Raw genomic sequence first — 9,979 nt, forward strand, 5'->3', positions numbered from 1 at the left:
TGGCCCTTTTTATAACTTTGCCAAAGGGTAAGATGTCAGTATGGAGTCTTTGTCTTTTTTTTTTCTTCTGTCTCTCCGTCTTTCTCCATTGTTTACACTGTCTTGCTTAGCTGGAGGAGGTTTCAAACCGCAGACCAGTGTGTTGCACTTGGACTAAAGCAGAGCAGCAACATATTCTCCCTCTCAGTAACATTCAAAACAATCCAGCAATCACTCCACCGGTGCTGATTATATTGGCAAGTCTTATAGCTCAGATCCACGCATACATTTTTTTAAAATAATGTGATGATTTTAAAACAATGATGATTTATAACGATATTATTTTAGATTAGGATCACACTATGGAGGTAGAATTACTCTAATCTCTATCCCGCTCACACACCCTTTTCTAAACTTCTCCCAGCTGTTCTTTACACTGTAGTAGAGAAATTAATGTCTGACATGGTCTTCTGAGAATGACTATGAGTTATGACAGTCCTTGAGTCTTTAGTTTTTGCTCTCCCCCCACACACTGTCTATCATCATATTTCAGTCAAGCGCACGTCCCCACACAAAGACTCTCTGTGGATTGAGTGCCGTGGGGGGCTCGCTGTTTACCATAAGGCCTATTTTTGTTCTATTATGAACTTGACTTGCGTTGCGTAAACATACCAATGCTAATGTTTACTTTATGAATTAAATCTCTTTTTGAACGAAGCAAGCTATTTTTATTTGTTTTGAAATGGACCTGGTGATATATAGCTACTGGAGTCCAAAAGTTGGAGACCTCTTAGCATTAAATTAGTTTCTATTTTAATGCATTTTTATATAATAAAGGATATTATCTGCATAACTTTTGCTTTAATGACAGCAGCACTCAAGCATGAACTCCAAAGGTTTTCATATGGTTAGTGTCAAGAATTTCTATATCAGATTAGTGATTTAGTCCTACTTAAAAAAAATAAATAAATAAGTGCACCAAAATGTCATCTGTTTTTTTGTCACAAACTTTAACTTTTTTCTATCTGACCTGATCCTTAAATTTGTAATTAAAATTATACACACACATATATATATATATATATATATATATATATATATATATATATATATATATATATATATATATATATATATATATACATACATACACACACATACATACATGTCATAGATATACGTATATAAAATATTATTATAGATACATATTTTATAGATATATATTTTTATAGATTTTAATCGATAAATATATAATACATTTATATACAGTATTTAAAAAAAATATATTCAATATATATTAAAATTTTATATTATATTACATTATACATTTTGGCAGTTAATGTTCTTCAAATTAAACAGATTAAACACGTGAAACACGTTAACTTGGTAAACTTTTTTCTCTTAACCTTAGCTTTTTTTTGTATCTGATTAGTGATTTAGTTTTATTTAAAATAAGCAAACTTAAAAAAAAATGTAAGTGGACCAAAATATCTTCTATTTTTGACATTGTGACAATATTATTTCTATTTGACCTGAATCTTAAAATTGTTATTAAAATTATAAATTTTTATATTAATATAGTGAGATTTAGACAATATTATATTATATTATATACATTTTTGACAGTTAATTTACTTGAAATGAAACACATGGTAAACATTTTTGGTTTCCACATTTTTCAGAATTCTAAAACATAATTTCCAGGTTTAAACACATCCTATGTGCACATAAACACACACACTACAGTTGCCTCACGTGTGGTGAGTGTGATGCAGGGAGTGTTTGGGTGTGGACTTGGAGAATTACTGTCAAGTTGTTTTGTAAGAGCACTTCCAGGAAAAGAAAACAGTGCCTGCAGAAAGACAGATTCCTGAAAATTAAGCACACGGCCAAATGAAGCCTCGCTCAAAAATATCTTGCGTGCGCACATGTATCATGCATCTTTAAACTGTCAAGTCCTCTGATGTGTGAATGTTTGATGTTTTCTGTACTTTTCTGAAAGTAAAGGAATACTTTATGCTCTTTCCTTCTCTCTTCATTCATTTAATGATGACAGAAGGAATGATGGTGATGTCTGAGGTTCACGGTTCAGTCCACCAGAGGAAAACCCATTTGTCACGGGTAACATACGGTTCAGTGCAAAGAAGCCACGGGGTTATTAGCGAGTCATACTAGCATGTGTCATCAACCCTCCTGATGCTCAGGAATTTTATCTTCAATTCTAAACACACAGCTGTGCTCAAGTCCTCCAAAGTGTGTTTTTAACTTTTAAACATAACATTCTTAATTTTTCACGACATGGAATGCAATGTTTTTATTGTGCCTGTTTTGTTTAAATGAGCATTGTTAGGCTCCAGATGGCGGTTATCTTAATGTCTTTTGGCTTTCAAGTCCTTCTCTGTTCACTATCTATCTTTCCCCTTTCTCTTACCTCCCTTTCTTATTCTCTATCTGGTTTTCCTTTAACCTGTGTGTAGGGAGAGACAGAACTGTGAGATATCACTCGCATTCAGCCTTGGTCAGTTTGACTGTACAGTAAACAATTGCACCATTACATTTCTGTCCTTCAGATAGTGTCTCACCGAATAAGACACATGCAGTATACTTGTAGTATTTTGTAAGTGACAAATGTAGCATTATTACTCTCTGCTCTCATCAGTCAAGCACAGATAGACAGAACAGAGCTTAATGTTTGTATTTCACAGTCTGTTAACAGTCTGCACAGTCCGTGTGTGAAAGTGTGCGTATATTTGTTCTTGTTAATAAGCTTTTGAGTTGAATGGAGGCAGTGAGTGTGTTTTAACAGTGCAGTGGTACTGAAGCTCAGACTGCCTTGTAAACATGATGGTGCTCCGCACCATACGTCAGAGCACACAAACAAAGGGCATGAACCAGATACAAGAGCACACACACTGCAAAGTCTTGTAAAAAATCTCATAAAATGAATAGGGCTTGCATGCAAAGTGAAATTAAGCTATGAAACATGGCTGCTTTTTCCATGACAGTATGTAGGGTATACTGTGAGTAATAACGGTAATAACACACAAGCTCTTAAAGGTAAAGTGACAATTCTGAACCAGTACCACTTTACTTGAGAAGCTCAGCTGGGCCATAACAACATAACAACAGTAACCCAACCAGTGGCATGGTTTTGCAATGTCTGGTTATTCTAATAATGGTAGATGTATTGAAAACTAGGGATGCACAATATAGTGGGACCATTTCAGTTACTGTCTAGTATTAGATTTGAATTATTATCATTTATTAATCAGTATATTACAAATTTAAAGGGATAGTTCAACCAAATATAACAAATCTGTCATCATTTACTCACCCTTACGGATGTGGGTAATATAATAGTTGATGGTAGCAATTGACAAAGTATTTTTTTCATACTATGGCAGTCAATGGATACCATTAATTATTCATTTACCCACATTCTGCAAAATATCATCTTTTGTGTTCAACAGAATAGAGCAATTCATACAGGTTTGGAATAACATGAGGGTGAGTAAATGATGACAGAATTTTTGGGTGAACTGTCACTTTAATTGTTCATTTTCAATTGCCCTTTTTTATTTAGGTAATCTTTGCAGTAATTGAATACACAATTAACATGATTTATTTTGGTTTTAATTTTGTTTTATTAAAATGTTATGTTCATTTTATTTTATTAAAATATATATATATATATATATATATATATATATATATATATATATATATATATATATATATATAGATTGTTTTTTTTTTTTTTTTTTAATGGTTATTTTGTAAACACTGGTGTAAGCTTGGTGCCTGTGATGCAGAAAGTACACATACCTTTCACCCAAAACTGAAATTTCTGTTATTAATTTCTCACTGTCATGTCGTTCCAAACCCATAAGAAATTTGTTCATCTTCAGAACACAAATTAAGATATTTTTGATGAAATCCAAGCGCTTTCTGACCCTGCAAAAACAGCAATGCAACTTGACACTTTCAAGGCCCAGAAAGGTAGTAAGAACATTGTAAAATAATCCATTTGACATCAGTGCTTCAACCGTAATTTTATGAAGCTATGAGAATAATTTTTGTGCACAAAGAAAACAAAAATAATGACTTTGTTCAACAATTTCTCCTCTTTCGTGTCAGATTTTGATGCATGTTCACAACATGTGAGTAATTAATGACAGAATTTTCATTTTTGGGTGAACTGTCCCTTTAACTTCATAAGCCTGTTTCTTATTATGGTACTCAAATTTATTCAATTTGATATTTCTGTTCACCTATATCCCTCCACATAATTCAGTTCACATCCAGCAAGAATTATAGAAAACATTGTAAGTGTATCAGAATCAGAGAATGAGAACGCTTATAACAGGGCTGTCCAAACTCGGTCCTCGAGGGCCGGTGTCCTGCAGAGTTTAGCTCCAACCCTAATTAAACACACCTGAAGCAGCTAATCAAGCTCTTACTAGAAACTTCCATGCAGGTGCTGAGGCAAGTTGGAGCTAAACTCTGCAGGACACCGGCCCCCCAGGACCGAGTTTGGACAGCCTGGCTTATAGCATATATGCACTGAATTTGTTGCATCTCTAGTTTGTAATTGCATTGGGGAAGGGGAACCTCCCCTTTTTATGACTTTTAGTGAAGTGACATTCAGCCAAGTATGGTGACCCATACTCGGAATTCGTGCTCTGCATTTAACCCATCCAACGTGCACACACACAGCAGTGAACACACACACACCGTGAACATACACCCGGAGCAGTGGGCAGCCATTTTATGCTGCAGCGCCCGGGGAGCAGTTGGGGGTTCGGTGCCTTGCTCAAGGGCACCTCAGTCGTGGTATTGAGGGTGGAGCGAGCGCTGTACATTCACTCCCCCCACTTACAATCCCTGCCGGCCCGAGACTCGAAACCGCAACCTTTGGATTACGAGTCCGACTCTCTAACCATTAGGCCACGACTTCCCATTTTTTACATTAATTTTATACTTTATGTTGGCGGGTGGAGTCTATGTGGGACATATTATGTGAGCTGCACTGTCTGGTCAGTCTGATAGCCATCTATGCTTACATCAGGCCGAACTGCTGTCAGATGCTCAGCATTGCTTGCCTATTAAAACAGGAAGGATTTCATAATCAGCCACTGGCACGTGGCTGTTGGTCCCATTCCAGAATCCTTTCACCACTGGGATGATTGTGTTTGCTTATTGCCTTTCTCTAAATGAACAGGCCTTTTTATCATTTTTCCATGACTTAGATATTGACAAATACGTCAAAAAATGCTAATCATGACATTTTGGCAGAATGACGATAAGAGATGTATTAGTTTCAGAGAGTCTGTGATTGTTTTGCACATTTATACATATCACATTTTCATGCATATGCCTTTGATGTTCAGTGCTTGTCTATCAAGGACAGCAGTTGGGTATTCATATTCCATGGCGGAATGACAGTTATGTAATAACGTGCACCGGCACAGAATTTCACGGTGGCAGATGACGAATCCCCGAGGACTTCGATCACTCTCCTAGCTCTCAGTTCAATGTGTCTCTGCACTTAACAAGACATGACAAAGTGTGCTGAGGATCTAGGTCAGCTTTTTTGAGTTTTCTACTATTCTTCACTCTCTGTGTGCATGAGACATACAATACGATGTTTAATTAGATGACATTCGGCTGGAAATTCAACTGCGATTGAGATTTTATCTTGAATTCCTTGTACAGATTCAAACTAAGCCATCCCTGCACCTCCCTGATGTGTGTCATTTATAGAGTGCTCTTGAACAGAAGTTCCCAGTATGAGGTTGTGGGCTTGTGCTACATCAAAGTAGATCAGCATGAGCCCTAATATCAACAGCTGGCAGCTGTTTGCACAGGCAGTTCAGAGGTGAGTGGGTTCTACATAATCCTCATATGTTTAATGCAACCCCTCTGCCAGACCAGTGGTCCATCCTACCTCATGATATCCAGATGCACCAGCTGAGGTAGAAACATAAATTAGGCCCCGCCTTTAGTCTCTGATCTGATGCCCTGGTCCACCCCCAGCACCCCTTTTGTGGCTGAAGCGATACTGTGATTTTTCTCTTTAAGCATATACTTATTGCTTTTTGTCAGCACAGGTGGTAGGCAAGGCTTCAGTCATTTTATAGATCTGTTCAGTTTAAGGTGGAGAAAAATTAGTCTTTGCATAGGAGAAGATCTAATATCTAAGCAAATATGATTAATAGATAATATTAATATTAATTAGTGGTTTCCAAGATCTGTTTTTTTATTCTTTATTTAATATAGTCCCATTATATCCAATTTACATTGCCTTTTGTTTGTTTTGTGTCATTTTTATCCCTCTATTAATACACATTATTATAAAAAAATTAATGTATATGAATGCATATGTACATACATATATATTACTGTTCAAAGGTTAAGGGTTGTAAGTTTTTTCTTTCTTATGCACATGCTTTTATTTGCTCCAAAATACAGTAAAACGGTAATTTTGTGAAATATTGCAATTTAAAAATAACCGTTTTCTATTTTAATATATTTTAAAATGTAATTTATTCATGTGATGGCAAGGCTGAATTATCAGAAATTCACTAATCAGACATTAATCCAGTTTTGGCTCTTGATCCTTAGACAAACAAACAAATAAATAATATTTTTATTTAATAAAATGTTCAGATACATTTCTAATAAAAAAAATCTATTAAAAATATTTAATGTTAAATTAATACTGTATAATATATTTATAATATGAATATAAATATCAATGCAATATTTTTTTGTTAATATTTTCTTTAAAAATATTTGAATTGTTTACCAAGTTTATTTCAGTTTGGTCTCTCAAACAGACTATTGTGTCATAAATCATGTCTTTTCTCATCCTACAAGCTTTTTTTTTTAACCTGAAGGAAAAAATTGAGCACCATAACAGATGTGGAGCAAACAATGCCCGTTCTTCAGACAGCAGCATCGTGCTTGATTTAGAGTTTCCAGTGATGGACATTCAAGTGGCATATGCAGCATAACAAGTTTAATTTATGCTGAATGCCATGACTAATAGCTGGGTATTTTGTGAAAATATGAACTGAAATTATTTAAATCTCCAATTCTAATCAAATAACAATGATTTGCCATGTGGTCTTAAAGCCTAATGTATCAAACAACATTAGTTCTGTCAACAATAACAGCATTGCCACCTTCAATCATCGCTCAAACTTGTATGCAAATAAACTAGGCCAAAATATTTAAAAAATGTTCCCCTTGGTTTCTCAATTTCCTTTTTAACAGACTTACGTGTCAACAACAATCAGTGTGGAGATAGTCAACCCGTTTCGGTCAAACAAGTCTGAGGAATGGATAACTCCACGACCTGGTATTTGGCTTTGCGGTGGCATGGGTCCAGTCACCACAGGCCATTCTGCAATTCCTAAAATAGTCACTCCAAATTATAGGTTCACTTTGGACCCAAAAAGTGTAGAGCCTGATTTCGGTGGATGTTAAGAATATGTCTACGGACACTGGTGGTTATTCCAGCAGATCTGCGTTTGGAAACTTTCTTTTATGCAATTAAGGAACTAGCGAATCCCTGCAATGTTTTCCAACTTAAAACCACAAGTCTGTATTTTGGTGTTTTATTCAGTCTGGCAGAATGTCTATGGGAGAACCACAACATTGTAAGGTCTGTCAGCCCACAAACACCTACTTTATCTTTAAAATATAAAACTGAGATTAGAGTCCATTTGCTTTTGTATTTAGTTTGCACGTAATGCAATTACAGATCGCAAATTTTCAATCTTTAACGCTGTAGATGATATAGTCTGGTCAAGCAGTTGAGGTTTTCATGCTTCATATGTATAACGGCGCCCCCTTGATCTATTTACAGATTAACTGGAAGCCAATTAAAAAATCTGTCTGACAGTTTCTAGTTGACAGGCTGTAAATGCCAAGTGAACCAGATCAGAGCCGAGCAGACAGTCCAAGGTGAAGCACAATGGCCAAGAGGCACTGAAACCTTGAGTGGTAGACAATCTCTCTGTTCACCACGCCAAGTTGTGTATGTGTATGATTGAGCTAAAGGGGCTGGAGCTATGCTAGCTATCACAGCTGATTGATTGTCCTCCAAAGCCCATTACCTTGTGTTCTGTTTCAGGCTGCCAAGCGTCTCCCCTTTGCTCCTGTTCACACAGGCTAAGCAAAACATGTCAACACTTCAGCTGATATTAATTAGCAATCACATAGTCTGTATGTCATATATAATTTACTATAACATTCAGTATTTAAATTTATTATGCTAAATATATTTTATTTTATAATGATTGTATGTCGTTTATATTTCTTAAAAATGCTATAATTTCAGACTGATATTTTCAATGAGAGATTGATCTACATTTGATTTAAAATATATATGTATATGCCTTGAAATACTGTTTTTATTGGACACAACATTGCTTTAACTCTTATAATGGTTTCCAGGTGCACTAATATTAATTAATTATTAGACTTCTTGTGGTTGATTTATTCAATCCGTGTAGGTATTTATTCGAATTTCCACATATCCTCAAAGGAAAATATATTTTTTCTGTACCTCTGTTTCACAAAAAGGACACCGGTACACCGGATGCTACCTCTTTTTGTACAAGCTATGACTTTCTTTAATGCTGTTTATCTGAACTTTAGTGGACGGGAGGCAGACTTAAACAATGGCTAGATTTACAGGAAACAGATAAGCAGTGAGTGACTAGGAAATTTAAAGGCGGTCGGAATTATCACAAACATCGAAGCGGTTGAAGGTCCATGACCTTGAGAGTAACTTCAGCAGATGTGGAAGTACAGGTGACCTCACAAAACAAACTTAATGATTTCTCTGGAAACACAAGTAAACCACAGCTCAGATCAGTTCGATTTCAAAATGAGAAATAAAAAGGCAGCACGCATTGAGACTCCAACAGCCCACTCCTATTCCAAAAATCTTGTGTGGATTCTGTTAAATGTAACATCTGTGTCAATATTATTAGATCCGTCAGCCTTTTGCGCTTTTAAATTGCTCAAAGCAAACGGGTTTCCATCTGTGAATGGTCAGCCACGAAAACACTCAGGTATGGGGGGAGTGTGTTTGTGTGTGTGTGTGTGTGTGTATGTGTGTGTGTGTGTGTGTGTGTGTCTATGTGCTACTGAACTACCTGAAGCGTCCAAGGAAATATTTTAGCCCACACTTTCCTGGAACTTGACTTGAATCACTGAAGGGTTGTGAACAAACAACTAAAATGCCTTGATTTCAAGGATTAAAGCAATACATTTACTGATAATTGATCATGATGTATATCCAGTCTGTTATCAGTGAAGAACAGCCATGAGGTTTTGTGCACATTTAGAGTAAAACAGAGTAGTACTGTGCTCTACTGTACTGTAGTGCTATTAACTCTTTACTACAGTGCTCAAAAAACAATTAACAGTCATTTGCCAACTTCCACTTGGTAAGATTTTCATTTATCACATGGGACACCGTAAAGCAATGGCACTGACTTTATTTGATACAGCCCTTTCCCTCTGATACTCACCAATCTGACCTTTCTGATGAGCCTCTTGTTCACAGTCATTGATTGGTTCCTCTCCTTAGCAGGCCATCCTGATGTTACTGCTTACAAACACTTTGTAAATATATATGGCAAACTTACTGACTTTAATATGAGCTGACTATCCTTGGCAATACTATATCAGATGTCTTCCCTGATAGCACATGTACATCACGGAGACGTGTATGGTGTCTCGATATACATCTGCAAGATGTAATTTTTAGAGTGTTTGCTCATCTGCAATACATCTTCCTATCAGATGTCAAATAGACGTTTGGATATTTATGAGTAAGTAAAACTGACATCTTAAAGACATTTGTCAGCTGTTTGTACACAGCAGATACTTCCCAGATGAAACAATCTTTAACAGACATCTTGCAGATGTATGTGTGCTATCTGTTTTTTATTTGTGATATAAACTAATAATGTTCTGTACC

Source organism: Barbus barbus, assembly GCF_936440315.1.
Source record: "Barbus barbus genome assembly, chromosome: 38".
NCBI classification, from domain to species: domain Eukaryota; kingdom Metazoa; phylum Chordata; class Actinopteri; order Cypriniformes; family Cyprinidae; genus Barbus; species Barbus barbus.